Source organism: Arachis stenosperma, chromosome 6 (assembly GCF_014773155.1).
Source record: "Arachis stenosperma cultivar V10309 chromosome 6, arast.V10309.gnm1.PFL2, whole genome shotgun sequence".
Classification (NCBI taxonomy): domain Eukaryota; kingdom Viridiplantae; phylum Streptophyta; class Magnoliopsida; order Fabales; family Fabaceae; genus Arachis; species Arachis stenosperma.
Genome location: NC_080382.1, coordinates 63,304,548 through 63,329,110, shown reverse-complemented (window position 1 = coordinate 63,329,110; position 24,563 = coordinate 63,304,548). Strand labels below are relative to the sequence as shown.

The following is a 24,563-nucleotide window of genomic DNA, read 5'->3' as shown; positions in this document are numbered from 1 at the left end:
ATATGGCTGAGAGTCTTGAATCAGAGTTAGAGGACATCTTTAAAGATGTTCAGCCTGATTTGGAGGAATCAGAGAGAATAATAGAACCTCTGAAAATCCCTCAGGAAGAGGAGAAACCTCCCAAACCCGAGCTAAAACCATTACCACCATCCCTGAAATATGCATTTCTAGGAGAAGGTGATACCTTTCCTGTAATCATAAGCTCTACCCTAGAGCCACAGGAAGAGGAAGCACTAATTCAAGTGCTAAGGACACACAAGACAGCTCTTGGGTGGTCCATCAGTGATCTTAAGGGCATTAGCCCAGCCAGATGCATGCACAAGATCCTATTGGAGGGTGACGCCAAGCCAGTGGTTCAACCACAAAGGCGGCTGAATCCAGCCATGAAGGAAGTGGTGCAGAAGGAGGTCACTAAATTACTAGAGACTGGGATTATTTATCCTATTTCTGACAGCCCTTGGGTAAGCCCTGTCCAAGTTGTCCCTAAGAAAGGTGGCATGACAGTGGTTCACAATGAAAAAAATGAACTGGTTCCTACAAGAACAGTTACAGGGTGGCGTATGTGTATTGATTATAGAAGGCTCAATATAGCCACCAGAAAGGATCATTTTCCTTTACCATTCATAGACCAGATGCTAGAAAGACTAGCAGGTCATGAATACTACTGCTTCCTGGATGGATATTCAGGTTATAATCAAATTGCAGTAGATCCCCAGGATCAAGAGAAAACGGCATTCACATGTCCATCTGGACTATTTGCATACAGAAGGATGCCATTTGGCCTGTGCAATGCACCTGCAACCTTTCAGAGGTGGATGCTCTCAATTTTCTCTGATATGGTGGAAAAATTTCTGGAAGTCTTCATGGATGACTTTTCAGTGTTTGGAGACTCATTCAGCTCCTGCCTTAACCATCTAGCACTTGTTCTAAAGAGATGCCAAGAGACTAACCTGGTTTTAAACTGGGAGAAGTGTCACTTTATGGTGACTGAAGGAATTGTCCTTGGGCACAAAATCTCGAACAAGGGAATAGAGGTGGATCAAGCTAAGGTAAAGGTAATTGAAAAATTACCACCACCGGCCAATGTTAAGGCAATCAGAAGCTTTCTGGGGCATGCAGGATTCTATAGGAGGTTTATAAAGGATTTTTCAAAAATCGCCAAACCTCTAAGTAATCTGTTAGCTGCTGACACACCATTTATCTTTAATAAAGAGTGTCTGCAGGCGTTTGAGACTCTGAAAGCTAAGCTGGTTACAGCACCAGTCATCTCTGCGCCAAACTGGACACTACCATTTGAATTGATGTGTGACGCCAGTGATCATGCCATTGGTGTAGTGTTGGGACAGAGGCATGACAAGCTCATGCACGTCATTTACTATGCTAGCCGTGTTTTAAATGACGCACAGAAGAACTACACAACCACAGAAAAAGAATTACTTGCAGTGGTTTATGCCATTGACAAGTTCAGATCCTATTTAGTAGGATCAAAAGTGATTGTGTACAATGATCATGCTGCTCTTAAATATCTACTCACAAAGCAGGATTCAAAACCCAGACTCATCAGATGGGTGTTGCTTCTGCAAGAGTTTGATATAGAAATAAGAGACAGAAAAGGGACAGAAAACCAAGTAGCAGATCACCTGTCCCGAATAAAACCAGTAGAAGGGGCGTCCCTCCCTCTTACTGAGATCTCTGAGACCTTTCCGGATAAGCAACTCTTTGCCATCCAAGAAGTGCCGTGGTTTGCAAACATTGCAAACTACAAGGCAGTGAGATTCATACCCAAAGAGTACAGTAGGCAGCAATCAAAGAAGTTGATCACGGATGCAAAGTACTATCTTTGGAATGAACCATATCTCTTCAAGAGATGTGCAGACGGAGTAATCCGTAGATGTGTGCCTAAAGAAGAAGCACAGAAGTTCCTCTGACACTGCCATGGATCACAGTATGGAGGACATTTTGGAAGTGAGCGAACAGCCACAAGAGTCCTCCAATGTGGCTTCTACTGGCCTACTCTCTATAAAGATTCCCGAGTATTTGTACTTAATTGTGACAGTTGCCAAAGATCTGGCAATCTGCCTCACAGTTATGCCATGCCTCAACAAGGGATCTTGGAGATTGAGTTGTTTGATGTATGGGGTATTGACTTCATGGGACCTTTCCCACCATCATACTCAAACACTTATATTCTGGTGGCAGTGGATTATGTATCCAAATGGGTGGAAGCTATTGCAACACCCACTAATGACACTAAGACAGTGTTAAAATTCATCCAGAAACATATCTTCAGCAGATTTGGCACCCCTAGAGTACTATTCAGTGATGGGGGCACTCATTTCTGCAATAAACAGCTCATTCTGCTTTGGTTCGTTATGGAGTTAGCCACAGGGTGGCCACTCCATATCACCCACAGACTAATGGGCAAGCTGAAGTCTCAAATAGAGAACTCAAAAGAATCCTGGAACGGACTGTAATTAACCGTAGAAGGGATTGGGCAAGAAGCTTGGATGATGCTCTGTGGGCATACAGAACAGCATTCAAGACCCCTATAGGGACCTCCCCATACCAGCTTGTGTATGGAAAGGCATGTCACTTGCCAGTGGAACTGGAACATAAGGCCTACTGGGCAACCAGATTCCTGAACCTTGATGCCAAGTTAGCTGGAGAAAAACGATTGCTTCAGTTAAATGAGCTAGAGGAATTTAGACTCAATGCTTTCGAGAATGCAAAAATATACAAAGAGAAAGCAAAAAGATGGCATGATAAGAAATTGTCATCCAGAGTCTTTGAGCCAGGACAGAAAGTTCTGCTATTCAATTCTAGGCTCAAATTATTCCCTGGGAAATTGAAGTCCCGGTGGTGAGGTCCATATGTGATTACAAGTGTATCACCATATGGATACGTAGAGCTTCAGGATAATGACTCTAACAAAAAGTTCATTGTTAATGGACAGAGAGTTAAACATTATCTTGAAGGCAATTTTGAGCAAGAATGCTCAAAACTGAGACTTGATTAGAGCTCAGTAATAGTCCAGCTAAAGACAATAAAGAAGCGCTTGCTGGGAGGCAACCCAGCCATTCACAAAATTTAATTTTATTTGTTTTTGCTAATTAATTTTTACAGGTATATGTCAAAGTATCTTCAAAGGGTAAAATAGCAATTGATTGTATTCACAGAGTTACAAGGGAATTTGGAAGTTCACCGGCGAAAAAAAGCCAGTAAGAAACATTTTGGGCGTTGAACGCCCAAAAGAAGCACCCACTGGGCGTTCAACGCCAGTAAGGGTAGCCATTTGGGCGTTAAATGCCAGAAAGGAGCATCTTCTGGGCGTTGAACGCCAGAAAGAAGCACCTTCTGGGCGTTTAACGCCAGATTGACAGCGTCCTGGGTGTCCAGAAAAACACCCAGTGACAAAGGACTTCCTGGCGTTCAACGCCAGAAAGAAGCAACAGCTGGGCGTTGAATGCCCAGGAGAAGCAACAATTGGGCGTTAAACGCCCAAAACATGTAGCAGTTGGGCGTTTAACGCCAGGATGGTGGGGAGGAGGTAAAATTCGTTTTTCTTCACAAATTTTCTAATTTTTATGTTTCAATTCATGATTTCTTGCATAAAACATGTTTCAAAATATCATCCTTTAATTCCAAAAATTTTAATCCTAATTTCTAAAAACCCTAATTTCTAAAATCCCTTTTTCAAAAATATCAAATGTATCTTAATTCATAAACACAAACCTTTTCCAATCCAATCCAACTCTTTTTCCAATTTTTTTTCAAAACTTATTTATCTTTTAAAATCTTTTTCAAATTATAAATTTCAAATTTATTTTTAAATATCATTCATATCTTTTTAAATTATATCCTTTTCTTATCATATTCATCTTTTATCTTATATCTTTTTCTTATTTTCGAAAACCCACCCCCTCCTTTTATATCCACTTCCAGCCCCCCTCTCATCATCCACCATTCCACACTTGCTCTCCTCCTATCCATCTCCTCTCTTTTCTTTTGCTTGAGGACAAGCAAACCTCTAAGTTTGGTGTGCTTAGCCGTGATCACAAAAATATACCCACTTTGATCATGGCCCCTAAAGAAAAACAACCCAACTCAAGAGGCAAGAAAGAGAATACTCCAAAGCCACTTTGGAATCAAGGAAAGTTCTTAACTAAAGAACATTTAGACCATTACTACAAAATAATAAGTCTAAGATCAGTGATCCCGGAAGTCAAGTTCGATCTGAAAGAAGATGAATATCCGGAGATCCAAGAACAAATTCGAAACAGGAACTGGGAAATCCTAGCTAATCCTGAAACAAAAGTGGGAAGGAACATGGTTCAGGAGTTCTATGCTAATTTATGGCAGACAGACAGGCAAAGAATAATTGGAGCTGCCCTCTATGACCATCGGACCTTAGTTAGAGGAAAGATTGTTCATACCCATCCTGACAAAATCAGGGAGATCTTTAAACTTCCTCAACTGAAAGATGACCCAGACTCCTTTAATAGGAGAATGATAAGGGTAAACAAAGGCCTGGACAAGATTCTAGAGGATATATGCATCCCTGAAGCCAGGTGGACCACCAGCACCACTGGCATCCCAAATCAACTCAAAAGAGAAGATCTCAAACCAGCTGCCAGATGCTGGCTGGACTTCATTGGGCGTTCTATATTGCCCACCAGCAACTGTTCTGAAGTTACTGTTAAAAGAGCAGTGATGATTCACTGCATCATGTTGGGAAAAGAAGTAGAAGTCCATCAACTGATCTCGTGTGAACTATACAAAATAGCAAACAAGAACTCCAAGGACGCCAGATTGGCCTATCCAAGCTTAATTTCTATGCTCTACAGAGATGCCGGAGTGAAGATGGGAATAACTGAGTATATCTCAGTTGAGAGATCAATCACTAAAATATCAATGGAAAAACAACAGCTGCAGGATGATCCAATCAAGAGGAAGGCACAAGAATTCCTCCCAGAACTTCCTCAATTCGAATATTGGGAACATCTTGAGGCATCTATTTGCAAATTGCAAGAAGCTATGAACCAAATAAAGGAAGAACAAAACAATCAAAGTAGCATGCTTTGCAAACTGCTTAGGGAACAAGAAGAGCAAGGGCGTGATTTAAGGGAGCTGAAGCGCCAGAAATTAATCCTTGAAGGACCAAGCACTCCACAGATCAGAGGAACATCCACTTCCCAAAATACAGGTTGTTGAGTTCTAATTTTAGCTTTAACTCTGTGATAGTGTTATTATAGAAATTTACCTTAGAAGATATATAGTAGTAGTAGTAGTAATTAGCATATCTATTTTGGTTTTATTTCCAATTAAGTTATAATTTATTTTTCTCATCATCATCAGACATGAATAAAATAGTAGATTTTTAGAATAAATAAGTAATTTATATTTTTTGAGTTCTTAATAATAAAAATTATAATTAATTATATGTGGTGGCAATACTTTTTGTTCTCTGAATGAATGCTTGAATAGTGCATATTTTATCCTGAATTTGACAAATGTTGGCTCCTGAAAGAATGAGGAACATGAAAAATATTATTGATGATCTGAAAAATCATGAATTTGATTCTTGAAGCAAGAAAAAGTAGTGAAAAAAAAAATTACAAGGAATCATTGAATCAAGAAAAGGAACAAAAGCCAATAGCCCTTAAAACCAAAAGGCAAGGGTGAAAAGGATCCAAGGCTTTGAGCATCAGTGGATAGGAGGGCCCAAGGAAGTAGTTCCAGGCCTAAGCGGCTAAATCAAGCTGTCCCTAACCATGTGCTTGTGGCATGCAGGTCCAAGTGAAAAGCTTGAGACTGAGTGGTTAAAGTCGTGATCCAAAGCAAAAAGAGTGTGCTTAAGAGCTCTGGACATCTCTAACTGGGGACTTTAGCAAAGCTGAGTCACAATCTGAAAAGGTTCACACAGTCATGTGTCTGTGGCATTTATGTATTCGGTGGTAATACTGGAAAACAAAGTGCTTAGGGCCACGGCCAAGACTCATAAAGTGACTGTGTTCAAGAATCAACATACTACACTAAGAGAATCAATAATACTATCGGAATTCTAAGTTCCTATCGATGCCAATCATTCTAAATTTCAAAGGATAAAGGGAGATGCCAAAACTGTTCAGAAACAAAAAGCTACAAGCCCCGCTCATCTAATAAGAATCTGAGCTCCACTTAAAACTCTGAGATATTATTACTTCTTAATTTCTTTTTATCCTATTTTATTTGTCTAGCTGCTTGAGAACAAGCAACAGTTTAAGTTTGGTGTTGTGATGAGCGGATATTTTATACGCTTTTTGGGGGTAATTTCATGTAGATTTTAGCATGTTTTAATTAGTTTTTAGTAGAATATTATTAGTTTTCAGGCAAAAATCATATTTCTGGACTTTACTATGAGTTTGTGTATTTTTCTGTGATTTCAGGTATTTTCTGGCAGAAATTGAGGGAGCTAAGCAAAAATCTGAGTGAGGCTGAAAAAGGACTGCTGATGTTGTTGGATCCTGACCTCCCTGCACTCGGAATGGATTTTTTGGAGCTACATGAGTCCAATTGACGCGCTCTCAATCGGGTTGGAAAGTAGACATCCAGGGCTTTCCAGAAATATATAATAGTCCATACTTTGCGCGAAGATAGACGACGTAAACCGGCGTTCAACGCCAGTTCCATGTTGCAATCTGGCGTCCAGCGCCAGAAACAAGTTACAAGTTGGAGTTCAACGCCAGAAACAGGTTACGACCTGGCGTTGAACACCCAAAACAGCCCAGGCACGTGAGAAGCTTAAGTCTCAGCCCCAGCACACACCAAGTGGGCTCCAGAAGTGGATTTCTGCACTATCTATCATAGTTTACTCATTTTCTGTAAACCTAGGTTATTAGTTTACTATTTAAATAACTTTTAGAGACTTATTTTGGATCTCATGACATTTTCAGATCTGAATTTCATACACTTTGACGGCATGAGTCTCTAAACTCCATTGTTGGGGGTGAGGAGCTCTGCAGCGTCTCGATGAATTAATGCAATTACTTTTGTTTTCCATTCAAACACGCTTGTTCTTATCTAAGATGTTCATTCGCGCTTAAACATGAAGAAGGTGATGATCCGTGACACTCATCACCTTCCTCAAATCCATGAACGTGTGCCTGACAACCACCTCTGTTCTACATCAGATTGAATGAGCTTCTCTTAGATTCCTTAATCAGAATCTTCGTAGTATAAGCTAGAATTGATGGCGGCCACTCTTGAGGATCCGGAAAGTCTAAACCTTGTCTGTGGTATTCCGAGTAGGATTCAAGGATTGAATGGCTGTGACGAGCTTCAAACTCGCGATTGCTGGGCGTGATGACAAATGCAAAAGGATCAATGGATCTTATTCCAACATGATCGAGAACCAACAGCTGATTAGCCGTGCTGTGACAGAGCATCTGGACCGTTTTCACTGAGAGGATGGGAGGTAGCCACTGACAATGGTGACACCCTACATACAGCTTGCCATGGAAGGAACCTTGCGTGTGGGAAAAGGATTTCAAGGAAGAGTTGAAATTCAGAGGACAAAGCATCTCCAAAACTCCAACATATTCTCCATTAATAAAGTAACAATTACTTATTCCAAACACTTTTACTTCTTACAATTAAATCCAAATAACCTTATTGGCATTCTGACTAAGATTAATAAAATAAACATAGCTTGCTTCAAACCAATAATCTCCGTGGGATCGACCCTTACTCACGTAAGGTATTACTTGGACGACCCAGTGCACTTGCTGGTTAGTTGTGCGGATTGCAAAAAGTGTGATTGCAATTTCGTGCACCAAGCGCCCCTTTTTCTATACCTATGACTTCTTTTTTGGTCAAATGAATATTACTCTTCCTTTTACCCCCTTTGAGACCAACCTGTTATGGTCCTATAATGTAGCTCCATCCCAACTTCACCCCAATTCCTGGGGTTTTATAAAAATCTTTTAGCTGCTGTGTGGTGAGTTTGGTTTCTTTCTGAGCTTCCCAGGGGAAAAAGGTTTTCTCCATGTTTGATGAGTCTTTTTGCGATTTCAAAAATTACTTTTTTAGGGTCCGAGCTGTTGAAGGAGCTCGGCCCTTTTTTCTGGATGAGAATGATGAGCCCACATTTCCTTTAGAATGGGAAAAGAATGTAGTGGTATTGAGATATTCGTGGGAGATGTTAGATGAGGCTGAACAAGCTTTTGTGACTATGCTGGAAGAAAATTGGGGGCAGCCTCCTCATCTTGACACAAAGAAATTTATAGCTAACCCCTCTCTCCTCCGAGCTGATCTGGTTAGTGGTCAATTTTTCTATTGGTTTTGCTTATCGTTTTGTCGAGTTTGTCTCTTGTGAGATCTTTTTCTGACTTGTAGTTTGGTTTCCTGCTGTGATGTTTGTTTGCAGAGATGATTAAGAACAACGAATCCATGAAGGCTTTTAAAAGGGCAAGGAAGGCTACTGGAGTTCAGAATGCCTCGGCCAAGGTGGCCGGGGAGGGGACTTCTCAGGTTTCATCGAAGCCTTTGGTTAGAGTTCTCTTGGGCCGAGGAGAGTTATCCCTACTCCTCGAGTTTGTTTGGTTGATTCTTCTCAAACTTCTGCTGGTACCCCTTCTCCTTCCGTAGTTCCTCCTCCAAAAAGACCTCGAACTATCGAGCCTTTTAGTCTGGATGCTCCCGACTTTGATGCTGTCGGGTTTGTAGATCCACAGATTGCTCCCTGTGGTGTCATGCCTACTGATGATGTATCCATTCTTCATCATTTGGATTTTATTACTCGCAGTGGCATTAAACTGGCACACATGGGAGCGGCTTTATACCGGACCGCTCAGGATCTTCCTATCCATGCTACAAAGGCCTTTATGGAGGAGGCGAAGTCAGAGTTTGACCACATTAACGGTTTGAAAGAGGAGCTTGAGGTGAAAGTGACCGAGCTAGAGAAGGAGCTGGAGGGGGAAAAGAGTCGGGCTATTGGTCTGGCGACTACTGTGCAACTAGCTGAGGATACGGTGTTAAAACATAAGGATAGCTATGTTACCACCTACAGAGAGGTGATGGATCTCAGGAATAGTTTGGAATCTGTCCGGGCCGATTATACCGAACTTCAAAGTCACCTTGTAGGCAGCGTTATTGCTGCTTATGAGAATATGAAGGAGCAAGTTCGAGTTCTTGCGCCAGAGTTCGAGTTCTTGTGCCTCTTCAGACTCGTCCTCCTTCACCCTGTGTTGATGCTGCCGGGAAGCCTTCGAGTGCTTGTGTAGATAGCCCAGCCTGTGGGCTTTTTTAAACTCTTTATTTTGTAAATGATGTTTTGCTGACTGTTGATACCTTTTTAGTTGCTTGTTTACCAACTTTATCTGAAAAACAAAGTAGTTTCTGAGCTTTTGGGGCTGACTCTGGTGGCCTCTGAAGTTTGTTATTTATCATAACTAGTAGCTTTTATATCATGCCTGTTTGCGCTCGTCTTGGTACCTTCATAGGCTTTGTGAGTGTTGGAACTGTGTCTGACCTGATTGGCTTGATTCCTTTGCCTGATGCTATTTTCTGCAATTCGTTTTATTTGAATTTTGTTCAGATTTTTGTTTGGAATTACTTTGCATAACGCTGAGGTTGCCGATTTTGTCAGGTCGATTTTTGTCCGAGTTGTTGTTTGTAACCCTCTTTTTTTGGACCTCATCTAGGTCTCTTTCAGGGGTTACTTTTGTAGCTTTATGTTTTGGGCCGGCTTCATCACGTCGGGTCCTTCTAAGTTATTTTGGTAATCCTCTTTCTTGGACTTTGTTCAGGTCTCTTTCAGGGATTACTTTTTATAACTTTGTACTTTGGGGCCGACTTCATCACATCGGGTCCTTCTAAGTTATTTTTGTAATCCTTTTTCTTGGACCTTGTTCAGGTCTCTTTCAGGGATTACTTTTTATAACTTTATACTTTGGGGCCGACTTCATCACGTCGGGTCCTTCTAAGTTATTTTTGTAATCCTCTTTCTTGGACCTTGTTCAGGTCTCTTTCAGGGATTACTTCTATAACTTGTTTTGTGGGAGTCCGACTTCATCGTGTCGGGCTCTTCTAAGTTATTTTTGTAATCCTCTTTCTTGGACCTCGTTCAGGTCTCTTTCAGGGATTACTTTTATAACTTGTTTTGTGGAAGTCCGACTTCATCATGTCGGGCTCTTCTAAGTTATTTTTGTAATCCTCTTTCTTGGACCTTGTTCAGGTCTCTTTCAAGGATTACTTTTATAACTTGTTTTGCGGGAGTCCGACTTCATCGTGTGGGGCTCTTCTAAGTTATAGTAATCCTCTTTTATAAGGATGGCCAGACCTCTTTCCAGGGCTTTACTTATAACTTCAGTTTTTACGACTGGTCCGACTTCTTTATGTCGGTCAGCCTTTAAGTTATTTTATAGCAATCCATTTTATTAGGACCTCGTCAGGTCCTTTCTATAGATCACTTTCTATAACTTCTTGCGTTATTCTGTTTTTATCTTTGCTGATTTCGTAGAGATTGGGTTTTAACCCTCGTTTGGTCGACCTTTTAATGAATTTGGTTTTCATTTTTGCTCTTTATCGTGATCACGTAGTGAATTTGACTTTCACTTTCTGTCGATCTGTAGCTTTATAATCAGACGATGAATGTTTCAGATTAATGCAGCTTGAGCATTTGTAGAAGATCTGAACAGTTTTTATTAAAAAAAAAAGAATGCAAATATATACATGCGGGGGGTCAATTCCCTAAGTCGGGTGATTTGTAGGTCTTGGCTTGGCGCCTCGTTAAAAAACCCTTTCAGGAAAATGAGTATGCCTTATCCCAAGATCCTTTATCATCCCTAACTAAAGTATCTTCTTAGTTTGCAGGCGTGCCATGACCTAGGAAGCTCCCGCCCATCGAGTTTGGACAGTCTATAGTAGCCCTTCCCAAGTACTTCTATGACTCGGTAGGGTCCTTTCCAGTTTGCTGCCAGCTTTCCTTCTCCAGGTCGAGTTGTTCCTGATGTGTGGAAAATGATCCAACACAAAACTCACCGGCAAGTGTACCGGGTCGCATCAAGTAATAAAACTCATGGGAGTGAGGTCAATCCCACAGGGATTGAAGGATTGAGCAATTTTAGTTCAGTGGTTGATTTAGTCAAGCGAATCAAGTATTGGTTGAGTGATTTTGTATCCAACAGTAAGTAAACAGCAGGAAATGTAAAGGGAGAGGGATGAATTGCAGAAATTAAAGAGAACTGAAAGTAAAGGTGCTGAATCTTAAAGAACAAGAAATTAAATGACTGAAACTTAAAGTGCAAGAAATGTAAATTACAGTAACTTAAAGTGCAAGAAATATAAATTGCTTGAATGGAAAAGGGATTTGAGGACTGGGAATTCAGAATTTAAGCAAGGGAAATCAAATTGCAGCAATTAACAAAGCAAGAGAAGAATTAAAATTATCTAGATCTCAAACAGAAATGGAAATTTGATTGCAGCAGTGGTTCAACAGAAGAACCAAAAGGAAAATTGGATCTCAGGACTCCAGAGACTAGATAGCAAAGTCTAGATCACAATTACCTTCCCAGATCCAAGTTCACAAAGCAATTAAAGAGAAATTGAAGATTGAAGCAATAAAGGAAATTGAATTCAACTCAATTATGCAGTAGGAAAATCAAAGAGATCTTAAATGGAGATTGAGACAGAAATTCCTCAATTCTTCACACCCAAGACTCAAACAAGAAAAGTAAAAAGTGCTCAAGCAAGAACAAGGAAGAAGAGAGATCAATTCTCCTTCCCAATTTTCTCAGATCTCGGTTCTAAGCTCTCAAAGAAAATGAAGTCTAAAGATGTAAAAATTCAAAAATCAAAAGAAAGGTCCTAATTACATCAAACTATCTCCTATTTATACACTTTCTATTCTTGGATTTTGGAATTTGGATGGGCTTTTGATTTGGTGAAGAAATGAATTAAATTGGATTTTTAATCCAATTTTCAGCCCATGAAGAAATTGGCTCCAGGAGGCTGCTCTGCTCTTGTGGAAAGCAGAGTAGTGAAGTCTTGCATGGGGATGCATATTGCGTGCGTGCTGAGTGTGGGACATCAGGATTCTGCCCTGCTCTTGGGGAGAGCAGGGCAGGGGTGTCATGGTGCGCGCTTGTGCTGCGTCCTGGCCGTGCGTGCTTGTGTGCGCACCCAAGCTCCTAGCCGTGCCAAAATTGCTGCCCGTGCCATGCTAAAGAACGCTGCCCTGCTCTCCTTGTGGGCAGCGCAACAAAGTTTCCCAAGGGTCCCTGGTTCGAAACTTGATGAAGGGAGATTGTTGCATTTCTTCCTTGGTTTCCTGGCACCAAAATAGTGCCTAATTCCTTGCTTCCCCAAGGTGCTGAGTTCGATCCTTGAAGGTTGAAAACAAGCCAATTTTCCTTGTTTTTGAGCGCTACTTCCTTCCCCTCTTGTCTTGGGTTCGAAACCCATGGGTAGCACTAGGAGACAATTTCCTTTGAATTTTTCTTGCATGGAGCCCGATATTGCTCTTGAGGAGGGCAGGGCATAATTTTTTCTTCCTTTGGTCCTTGGCATAGAATTGTGCTCCGCTCTTATGGAGGGCAGGGCAGTGATGTTTTGGAAGCTTGGTTCATTATGCTGCTCTCTTGGAGAGCAGTGTGCTCTTGTGGAGAGCAGTGTTGCTTCCTCCTTCAATGTTGCGCCACGCTTCTCCGTCTTTCACCACACCAATTTCTTCCCTTGGCCACACTTCTTAAGCCACGTTTTTCTTCTTTTCTTCTTTTCTTCACCTACAAGAAATCAAAGCAACCAATCAAAGTATCTCCAAACTCATAAGGTTTATAATTCATTAAAAATCAATTAATTTTAGCTCAAACCTCTTGATTTAGCATCAATTAAATGGTAGTTGTTTGATTTAAAGAAGTCATGCATTTTCATTCCAAATTACTTACTTAGGATGTAAGAAAGTGAATAAAGACTAGTGAAACAAGTGAAATTAGCTTGAAAAATGGGTATATGATGACTTGTCATCAGTTCCGATGTCATTTCGGATTAGGATGAGGTCGTTTTCAGCAAAAGCTCGCTGTATTACCCTTTGATTATATCTGGAAGCCATTCGTCATTTTAATGCTTCTTCCCTAATCCGGGCTCCTTTTCGGACTTCCGAAAGTAGGTCGAGCTCTTCCCTTTGAAGTTGGGAGTTGGCTTCTTCGCTATAGTGGATCACTCTAGGCGACCTTTCTTCGATCTCCACTGGGATCATTGCCTCCATTCCATACGCTAATCGGAAGGGTGATTCCTTTGTGGTGGAATGTGGCGTTGTTTGATATGCCCATAAGACTTGGGGAGCTCCTCGGCCCAAGCTCCTTTTGCATCCTGTAATCTCCTTTTCAACCCAGCCAGTATGACTTTGTTGGCAGCTTCAGCTTGTCCATTGGCTTGGGGATGTTCTACGGAAGTGAATTGCTGTTTTATATTTAAGTCGGCCGCTAGCTTTTTGAAGCCTGCATCTGTGAACTGGGTATTATTGTCTATGGTGATGGAGTATGAACCCCGAACCTTGTGACAACGTTCTTATATAGGAATTTTCGACTTCTTTGAGCAGTGGCATTAGCTAGGGTTTTTGTCTCGATCCACTTTGTGAAATAATCTATCCCCACTATGAGGAATTTGACTTGTCCCGATCCCTGAGGAACGGGTCCGAGAAGGTCGAGTCCCCATTTTGCGAATGGCCAAGGTGAGGTTACGCTGATGAGCTCCTCTGGTGGGACGATGTGTAAGTTGGCATGTTTCTGACATGACGGACACGTCTTTACGAACTCTGTGGCTTCCTTTTATATATAGAGTTGGCCAATAGAACCCTGCGCGAAGTACTTTTTTGGTAAGTGCCTCTGCTCCTAGGTGATTGCCACAAATGCCACTGTGTACTTCTTCTAGGACTTCCTTTGTATTAGAAGTCGGTACACATTTTAACAATGGTATTGAAATCCCTCTTTTGTACAGAGTATCGTTTATGATAGTGTAGTATTGTGCCTCCCGTTCCAACCTCTTTGCCTCCTTTTCTTCTATGGGGAGTGCTTCTATTTTAAGGTAGTTAATTATGGGAGTCATCCATCCTCGATCCTGACCATATTCTTCTGAGATTGATGGATTTTGTAGAATTTCTTGGATGAGGCTTCTATTGTTGCCCCCTGGTTTGGTGCTGGCTAGTTTTGAGAGTACGTCAACTCGGGCATTCTGTTCTCGGGGTATGTGACGGATCTCATATTCTCTGAGTTATCCGAGCTGTTTCCTGGTTTTGTCCAAGTATTTTTTCATAGTGGGGTCTTTGGCTTGATAGCTTCCTGCTATTTGCGAAGTGACTACCTGTGAATCGCTGAAGATGCTTAGCTTTTGAGCTCCAATTTCCATAGCCAGCTTTAAACCAGCTAGCAGTGCCTCATATTTCGCTTGGTTGTTTGAGGCAGGGAAACCAAATTTGAGGGAGAGTTCGATTTTTGTTCCTTGGTCGCTTTTAATTATCACACCCGCGCCACTTCCAGTTTTATTTGAGGACCCGTCTCGTAGAGATTCCATTCTGTGGGGGTTTCCAGTGTATCTGTAAATTCTGCAATAACATCGGCCAGGTATTGTGACTTGATGGCTATCTGCACTTCGTATTTAAGATCAAATTCGAACAACTCGATGGCCCATTGCAAGATTCTGCCTGCCATGTCTATTTTTTGTAAGATCCCTTTTATGGGCTGGTTGGTCCGGACCCTGATGGTGTGGGCTTGGAAGTATGGACGGAGTCGTCGAGATGTTAGTATGAGAGCGTAGGAAAACTTCTCTATTTTTTGGTAGTTCAGCTCGGCTCCCTGTAGCGCTTTACTGATGAAGTATATGGGTTGCTGCCCATTGTCGTCTTCTCAGACTAGTGCTGAGGCTACTGTTCGACTTCCTACTGCGAGGTACAATATGAATGGTTCTCCTTCCTGTGGCCGAGTTAGGATAGGTGGTTGTCCCAGGAATCTTTTGAAATCTTGGAAGGCCTGCTCGCACTCCGTTGTCCATTCGAACTTCTTTCCCTTCCTTAGAGTAGCGTAGAAGGGAAGAAATCTTATTGCTGATCCGGCTAGAAATCTGGACAAGGCTACCAACCTCCCGTTGAGATGTTGTACCTCTTTGACACAAGTCGGACTCTTCATGTCGAGTATGGCCCGGCATTTATCCGGGTTTGCCTCGATTACTCTCTGTGTGAGCATAAAGCCCAAGAATTTGCCAGCTTCCACTGTGAAGGCGCATTTTACGGGATTGAGTCGCATGCCATGTCGAATACTTGGGTCAGGTTGGACAATAACATCTCTTCATTTTGTGTCTTTATGAGTATGTCGTCCACGTAGACTTCCATGATTTTTCCGATATGATCCGAGAAGACCTTATTCATTAATCTCTGATAAATAGCTCCCGCACTTTTAAGACCAAAAGGCATGACGATGTAGCAGTAGTTTGCTTTTGGGGTTAAGAATGAAGTTTTTTCTTGGTCGGGTGGATACATTGGGATTTGATTGTATTCTGAGTATGCGTCCATAAACGAGAGGTATTTATATCCGAAGGAGGCATCGACCAGTGCGTCGATACTTGGGAGTGGATAAGGATCTTTTGGGCAGGTTTCATTGAGATCAGTGTAGTCGGTGCACATTCACCACTTTCCATTTGATTTTTTAACCAAGACGACGTTAGCCAGCCATAGTGGGTATTTGACTTCTCTTATGAATCCTGCCTCCAGTAGAGCTTGTACCTGCTCTTCCACAGCTTGAGAGCGTTCTGGTTCGAGCTTCCTATGCCTCTGTTGCACTAGCCGAGATCCTGGGTAGACTGCTAGCTTGTGGCACATTAACTTGGGGTCTATGCCTGCCATGTCTACGGCCTTCCTTGCAAAGAGGTCAACGTTATCTCGTAAAAACTGTTTGAGTGATTCCTTTATGTCTCCATATAGGATTGTGCCGATACTGGTCGTTTGGTCCGGGGTATCCCCAATCTGGATTTTCTCTATTCCGCCTTCAGGTGGTGGGGGTGTTCTTCCCGCCTCTGAACTCCACCGAGCTCGATTGTGTGAAATTCTTTTCCTCTGCTTCTGAGGTCTAGACTTTTGTTGTAACAGTAGTGTGCCATCTTCTGAACTGGTTTTATTGTAGCTGTCCCTTCTGGAGTTGGGAATTTCATGCATAGATGTGGAGTTGAGACTATTGCAACAAGCTGATTTAATGTTGTCCGGCCTATTAAGGCGTTATAGGCTGAACCTACGTCGACCATGATGTAATCTTTCTTGAGTGTTCTTGATTGATTTCCTTTTCCAAAGGTTGTGAGCAATGAGATGTATCCCAGTGGTTGAACCGGGGTGTCTCCTAGTCCGAACAGGCTGTTCAGGTATGCTCTGAGTTTCTTTTCTTCCAAATCGAGCTTGTCGAAGGCAGTTTCGAGCAAGATGTTGGCGGAGCTCCCCTGGTCTTTCAGTGTTCAATGGAGGTTTGCATTCGCCAATATAACCGTGATGACCATGGGATCGTCATGTCCTGAGATTACCCCGGATGCATCTTCTTTGGTGAAGGTAATCGGGGGGATGTCGTGCGCTTCCCCTTTCCCCTCGACAAGATATACCTCTTTAAGATATCTTTTGCGAGATGATTTGGAGACTCCTCCTCCTGCAAATCCGCCGTGTATCATGTGGATGATAGGTAAAATTGTGACTCATACTTTTCAAAGCTCGAACAATTCATAGTAATGGCTCCAAAAAATTGGTGCACAATACTACGGTTAACACACATTCTTCACAACTTCGCATAACTAACCAGCAAGTGCACTGGGTCGTCCACTGGTGCGCGAAATTGTGAACTATACTTTTTCACAACTCTCATAATCCCTGGTAATGGCTCCAAAAACTTGGTGCGCTCAATACCATGGCATTACACAACTTCGCACAACTAACCAGCAAGTGCACTGGGTCGTCCAAGTAATAAACCTTACGTGAGTAAGGGTCGATCCCACGGAGATTGTTAGTATTGAAGCAAGCTATGGTCATCTTGTAAATCTTAGTCAGGCAAACTCAGATATATATGGTGATGAACGAAAATAACATAAAAGATAAAGATAGTGATACTTATGTAACTCATTGGTAGGAACTTCAGATAAGCGCATGAAGATGCCTTCCCTTCCGTCTCTCTGCTTTCCTACTGTCTTCATCCAACCCTTCTTACTCCTTTCCATGGCAAGCTCGTATAGGGTCTCACTGTTGTCAGCAGCTACCTCCCATCCTCGCAGTGAAAGCTAATGCTCAATACTCTGTCACAGTACGGCCAATCACCGGTTCGGTTCCCTCCCCTACCGGAATAGAATAACTCTTTTGCGTCTGTCACTAACGCCCAGTAGGTTACAGGTTTGAAGCACGTCACAGTCATTCAGTCATTGAATCCTACTCAGAATACCACAGACAAGGTTAGACCTTCCGGATTCTCTTGAATGCTGCCATCAGTTCTTGCCTATACCACGAAGACTCTGATCTCACGGAATGGCTGGCTCGTTTGTCAGGCGAGCACTCGGTTGTCAGGCGATCAACCATGCATCGTGCAATCAGGAATCCAAGAGATATTCACTAAGCCTCAGATGCTTGTAGAACAAGAATGGTTGTCAGTCACCTTGTTCATGGGTGAGAATGGTGATGGGCGTCAATCATCACCTTCATCATGTTGAAGAACAAGTGATATCTTGGTAAAAGAACAAGTGGAATTGAATGGAAGAACAATAGTAATTGCATTAATACTCGAGGTACAGCAGAGCTCCACACCTTAATCTATGGTGTGTAGAAACTCCACCGTTGAAAATACATAAGCATAAGGTCTAGGCATGGCCGAATGGCCAGCCTCCCAATGATCTAAGAACTAAAATGTCCAAAGATGATCTAGAGATCTAAAAGTGATCAAAAGATTTTTTTATACAATAGTAAAAGGTCCTACTTATAAGAAACTAGTAGCCTAGGGTGTACAGAAATGAGTAAATGACATAAAAATCCTCTTCCGGGCCCACTTGGTGTGTGCTTGGGCTGAGCAATGAAGCAATTTCGTGTAGAGACTCTTCTTGGAGTTAAACGCCAGCTTTGGTGCCAGTTTGGGCGTTTAACTCCCATTTGGGTGCCAGTTCCAGCGTTTAACGCTGGGATTTCTTGAGGTGACTTTGAACGCCGGTTTGGGCCATCAAATCTTGGGCAAAGTATGGACTATTATATATTGCTGGAAAGCCCAGGATGTCTACTTTCCAACGCCGTTGAGAGCGCGCCAATTGGGCTTCTGTAGCTCCAGAAAATCCACTTCGAGTGCAGGGAGGTCAGAATCCAACAGCATCTGCAGTCCTTTTGAGTCTCAGAATCAGATTTTTGCTCAGGTCCCTCAATTTCAGCCAGAAAATACCTGAAATCACAGAAAAACACACAAACTCATAGTAAAGTCCAGAAAAGTGAATTTTAACTAAAAACTAATAAAAATACTAAAAACTAACTAGATCATACTAAAAACATACTAAAAACAATGCCAAAAAGTATACAAATTATCCGCTCATCACAACACCAAACTTAAATTGTTGCTTGTCCTCAAGCAACTGAAAATCAAATAAGATAAAAAGAAGAGAATATGCAATGAATTCCAAAAACATCTGTGAAGATCAGTATTAATTAGATGAGCGGGGCTTTTACTTTTTGCCTCTGAACAGTTTTGGCATCTCACTCTATCCCTTGTAATTCAGAATGATTGGCTTCTTTAGGAACTCAGAATCCAGATAGTGTTAGTGATTCTCCTAGTAAAGTATGATGATTCTTGAACATAGCTATTTATTGAGTCTTGGCTGTGGCCCAAAGCACTCTGTCTTCCAATATTACCACCGGATACATACATGCCACAGACACATAATTGGGTGAACCTTTTTAGATTGTGACTCAGCTTTGCTAAAGTCCCCAATTAGAGGTGTCCAGGGTTCTTAAGCACACTCTTATTTGCCTTGGATCACAACTTTATTCTTTCTTTTTCTTTCTTTTTCTCTTTCCTTTTTTTTTCGGTTTTTTTTTCATTTGCTTTTTTTTTTCGTTTTTGCAATGCTTTTTCTTGCTTCAAAAATCATTTTATTGATTTTTCAGATCCTCAGTAACATGTCTCCTTTTTCATCATTCTTTCAAGAGCCAACATTCATGAACCACAAATTCAAAAGACATATGCACTGTTTAAGCATACATTTAGAGAACAAAAATATTGCCACCACATCAAAATAATTAAACTATTATAAAATTCAAAATTCATGCAATTCTTTCTTTTATCAATTAAGTACGTTTTTATTGAAGAAAGGTGATGGATTCATAGGACATTCATAACTTTAAGGCATAGACACTAAGATACTAATGATCATAAGACACAAACATGGATAAACATAAGCATTAAAATTCGAAAAACAGAAGAACAAATAACAAGGAAATCAAAGAACGGGTCCACCTTAGTGATGGCGGCTCTTTCTTCCTCTTGAAGATCCTATGGAGTGTTTGAGCTCCTCAATGTCTCTTCCTTGTCTTTGTTGCTCCTCCCTCATGATTCTTTGATCTTCTCTAATTTCATGAAGGATGATGGAGTGTTCTTGATGCTCCACCCTCAGTTGTCCCATGTTGGAACTTAGTTCTCCTAGGGAGGTGTTTAGTTGCTCCCAATAGTTTTGTGGAGGAAAATTCATCCCTTGAGGAATCTCAGGGATCTCATGATGAGTGAGATCTCTTGTGTACTCCATCCTTTTCTTGGTGATGGGCTTGTCCTCATCAATGGGAATGTCTCCCTCTATGTCAACTCCAACTGAATAACAGAGGTGACAAATGAGATGAGGAAAGGCTAACCTTGCCAAGGTGGAGGTCTTGTCCGCCACCTTATAGAGTTCTTGGGCTATAACCTCATGAACCTCTATTTCTTCTCCAATCATGATACTATGGATCATGATGGCCCGGTCTATGGTAACTTCGGACCGGTTGCTAGTGGGGATGATTGAGCGTTGTATGAACTCTAACCATCCTCTAGCCACGGGCTTGAGGTCATGCCTTCTCAATTGGACCGGCTTTCCTCTTGAATCTTGCTTCCATTGTGCGCCCTCTTCACATATGGTTGTGAGGACTTGGTCCAACCTTTGATCAAAGTTGACCCTTCTAGTGTAAGGATGCTCATCTCCTTGCATCATAGGCAAGTTGAACGCCACCCTCACACTCTCCGGACTAAAATCCAAGTATTTCCCCCGAACCATAGTGAGATAATTCTTTGGATTCGGGTTCACACTTTGGTCATGGTTCTTTGTGATCCATGCATTGGCATAGAACTCTTGAACCATCAAGATTCCGACTTGTTGAATGGGGTTGGTAAGAACTTCCCAACCTCTTCTTCGGATCTCATGGCGGATCTCTGGATATTCACCCTTTTTGAGTGAAAAGGGGACCTCGGAGATCACCTTCTTCAAGGCCACAACTTCATAGAAGTGGTCTTGATGCACCCTTGAGAGGAATCTATCCATCTCCCATGACTCGGAGGTGGAAGCTTTTGCCTTCCCTTTCCTCTTTTTAGAGGTTTCTCCGGCCTTGGATGCCATAAATGGTTATGGAAAAACGAAAAAGCAACGCTTTTACCACACCAAACTTAAAATGTTTGCTCGTCCTCGAGCAAAAGAAGAAAGAAGAGAGTAGAAGAAGAAGAAATGAGGAAGAAGGGAGATGGTAGTGTGTTCGGCCAAAGAGGGGGAGAAGTGGTGTTTAGGTTGTGTGAAATTGAAGAGTTGAAGAAGGGTATTTATAGGAGAAAAGGGGGGTAAAGGTTCGGCCATTATGGGTGGGTTTGGGAGGGAAAGTGGTTTGAATTTGAAGGGTGAGGTTGGTGGGGATTTATGAAGGATGGATGTGAATGGTGAAGAGAAAGATGGGATTTGATAGGTGAAGGGTTTTTGGGGAAGAGGTGTTGAGGTGATTGGTGAATGGGGGAAGAAGAGAGAGAGTGATGGTAGGGTCCTGTGGGGTCCACAGATCCTGTAGTGTCAAGGAAAAGTCATCCCTGCACCAAATGTTGCTCAAAATCATGTTTTGAGCCATTTCTGGCGTTAAACGCCGGGCTGGTGCCCATTCCTGGCGTTTAACGCCAGGTTCTTGCCCTTTACTGGCGTTTAACGCCATTCTGGTGCCCTTTTCTGGCGTTAAACACCCAGAAGGGTGCCAGACTGGGCGTTAAACGCCCAACAGCTAGCATTACTGGCGTTTGAACGCCAGCTTCTTCTCCTCCAGGGTGTGCAGTTTTTCTTCCTGTTTTTCATTCTGTTTTTGCTTTTTTCATTGTTTTTGTGACTTCTTATGATCATCAACCTAAAAAAGATAAAATAACAAAAGAAAATAATTAATTATAAAACATTGGGTTGCCTCCCAACAAGCGCTTCTTTAATGTCATTAGCTTGACAGAGGGCTCTCATGGAGCCTCAGAAATGCTCAGAACCGTGTTGAAACCTCCCAACACCAAACTTAGAGTTTGAATGTGGGGTTTCAACACCAAACTTAGAGTTTGGTTGTAGCCTCCCAACACCAAACTTAGAGTTTGACTGTGGGGGCTCTGTTTGGCTCTGTTTTGAGAGAAGCTCTTCATGCTTCCTCTCCATGATGACAGAGGGATGTCCTTGGGCCTTAAACACCAAGGATTTTTCATTCACTTGAATGATTAACTCTCCTCTGTCAACATCAATCACAGCCTTTGCTGTGGCTAGGAAGGGTCTGCCAAGGATGATGGATTCATCCATGCACTTCCCAGTCTCTAAGACTATGAAGTCAGTAGGGATGTAATGGTCTTCAATCTTCACCAAAACATTCTCTACAAGTCCATGAGCTTGTTTTCTTGAATTGTCTGCCATCTCTAATGAGATTCTTGCAGCTTGCACCTCAAAGATCCCTAATTTCTCCATTACAGAGAGGGGCATGAGGTTTACACTTGACTCTAAGTCACACAAGGCCTTCTTGAAGGTCATGGTGCCTATGGTACAAGGTATAGAAAACTTCCCAGGATCCTGCCTCTTTTGAGGCAGTTTCTGCCTAGACAAGTCATCCAGTTCTTTGGTGAGCAAGGGTGGTTCATCCTCCCAAGTCTCATTTCCAAATAACTTGTCATTCAGTTTCATGATTGCTCCAAGGTATTTAGCAACTTGCTCTTCAGTAACATACTCATCCTCTTCAGAGGAAGAATACTCATCAGAGCTCATGAATGGCAGAAGTAAGTCCAATGGAATCTCTATGGTCTCATTTTGAGCCTCAGATTCCAAAGGTTCCTCATTGAGGAACTCATAGGAGATTGGTGCACGCCCATTGAGGTCTTCCTCAGTGGCGTCCACCTCCTCTCTTTCCTCCCAGAATTCGGCCATGGTTATGGCTTTGCACTCTCCTTTTGGATTTTCTTCTGTATTACTTGGGAGAGTACTAGGAGGGAGTTCAGTAACTTTCTTGCTCAGCTGACCAACTTGTCCTTCCAAATTTCTGATGGAGGACCTTGTTTCACTCATGAAACTTTGAGTGGTCTTTATTAGATCAGAGACCATTGTTGCTAAGTCAGAAGTATTCTGCTTAGAACTCTCTGTCTGTTGCTGAGGAGATGATGGAAAAGGCTTGCCATTGCTAAACCTGTTTCTTCCACCATTATTGTTATTGAAACCTTGTTGAGGTCTCTCTTGATTCTTCCATGAGAGATTTGGGTGATTTCTCCATAAAGAATTGTAGGTATTTCCATAGGGTTCTCCTAGGTAATTCACCTCTTCCATGGAAGGGTTCTCAGGATCATAAGCTTCTTCCTCAGATGAAGCTTCCTTAGTACTGCCAGGTGCATTTTGCATTCCAGACAGACTTTGAGAAATCAAATTGACTTGTTGAGTCAATATCTTGTTCTGAGCCAAAATGGCATTCAGAGTATCAATCTCAAGAACTCCTTTCTTCTGACTAGTCCCATTGTTCACAGGATTTCTTTCAGAAGTATACATGAATTGGTTATTTGCAACCATTTCAATTAGCTCTTGAGCTTCTGCAGGCGTCTTCTTCAGATGAAGAGATCCTCCAGCAGAGCTATCCAAAGACATCTTGGATAGTTCAGAGAGACCATCATAGAAAATACCTATGATGCTCCATTCAGAAAGCATGTCAGAAGGACATCTTCTGATTAATTGTTTGTATCTTTCCCAAGCTTCATAGAGGGATTCTCCATCCTTCTGTCTGAAGGTTTGGACTTCCACTCTAAGCTTACTCCATCTTTGTGGTGGAAAGAACTTTGCCAAGAAGGCATTGACTAGCTTTTCCAAAGAGTCCAGGCTTTCTTTAGGTTGAGAATCCAACCATATTCTAGCTCTGTCTCTTACAGCAAAAGGGAATAGCATCAGTCTATAGACCTCAGGGTTAACCCCATTAGTCTTGACTGTGTCACAGATTTGCAAGAATTCAGCTAAAAACTGATGAGGATCTTCCATTGGAAGTCCATGGAACTTGCAATTCTGTTGCATTAGAGAAACTAATTGAGGCTTAAGCTCAAAGTTGTTTGCTCCAATGGCAGGGATAGAGATGCTTCTCCCATAGAAATCAGGAGTAGGTGCAGTAAAGTCACCCAGCACCTTCCTTGCATTGTTGGCATTGTTGTTGTTTTCGGCTGCCATGTGTTCTTCTTCCTTGAAGAATTCGGTCAGGCCCTCTAAAGAGAGTTGTGCTTTGGCTTCTCTTAGCTTTCTCTTCAAGGTCCTTTCAGGTTCAGGATCAGCTTCAACAAGAATGCCTTTGTCTCTGCTCCTGCTCATATGAAAGAGAAGAGAAAAAGAAAATGTGGAATCCTCTATGTCACAGTATAGGGATTCCTTGAAATGTCAGAGGAAAAGAGAAATAGAAAGAAGAAGGAGAAGAAGAATTCGAACTTTAATTAGATAAGGTTCGAATTGTGCATTAAGAAGGAGTAGTACTCCATAAATAGAGGGATGTGGGAAGGAGGGAAGAGAATTTTCGAAAATTCAATTAAAAAGATGTTGATAATTTTCGAAAATTGAAAGTGGAAAAGAAATCAAGTGATTTTTGAAAAAGATTTTTAAAATTAGAAGTCAAAGAGATTTGATTGAAACTATTTTGAAAAAGATGTGGTTAAAAAGATTTGATTGAAAAGTTATGGTTTTAAAAAGATGTGATTGAGAAGATATGATTTGAAAACCATTTTAAAAGATATGATTTGAAAACAATTTGAAAAGATATGATTTTGAAAACAAATGACTTGCCTAACAAGAAAAGATATGATTCAAACATAAAACCTTTCTCAACAGAAAAGGCAACAAATTTGAGATGTTCAATCAAATCATTAATTGTTAGTAAGTATCTTTGAAAAAGGAAAGAAATTGATTTTGAAAACATTTGATTGAAAAGAATTGATTTGAAAAAGATTTGATTTTGGAAAACTTGAAAAAAAATTGATTTGAAAACAAAATCTTCCCCCTAGCACCATCCTGGCGTTAAACGCCCAGAATGGTATACATTCTGGCATTTAACGCCCAAAATGCTA

The 24,563-nt window shown here is 41.6% G+C and overlaps 1 non-coding gene across 1 annotated transcript; it reads left to right on the top strand.

Annotated features, from left to right (window-relative positions):
• Positions 1-23,166: 23,166 nt before the first annotated feature.
• LOC130937586 (small nucleolar RNA R71) lies at positions 23,167-23,274 on the top strand. The gene has a single exon (XR_009068798.1). It is a non-coding gene; the product is annotated as a small nucleolar RNA R71 (small nucleolar RNA).
• Positions 23,275-24,563: the final 1,289 nt, after the last annotated feature.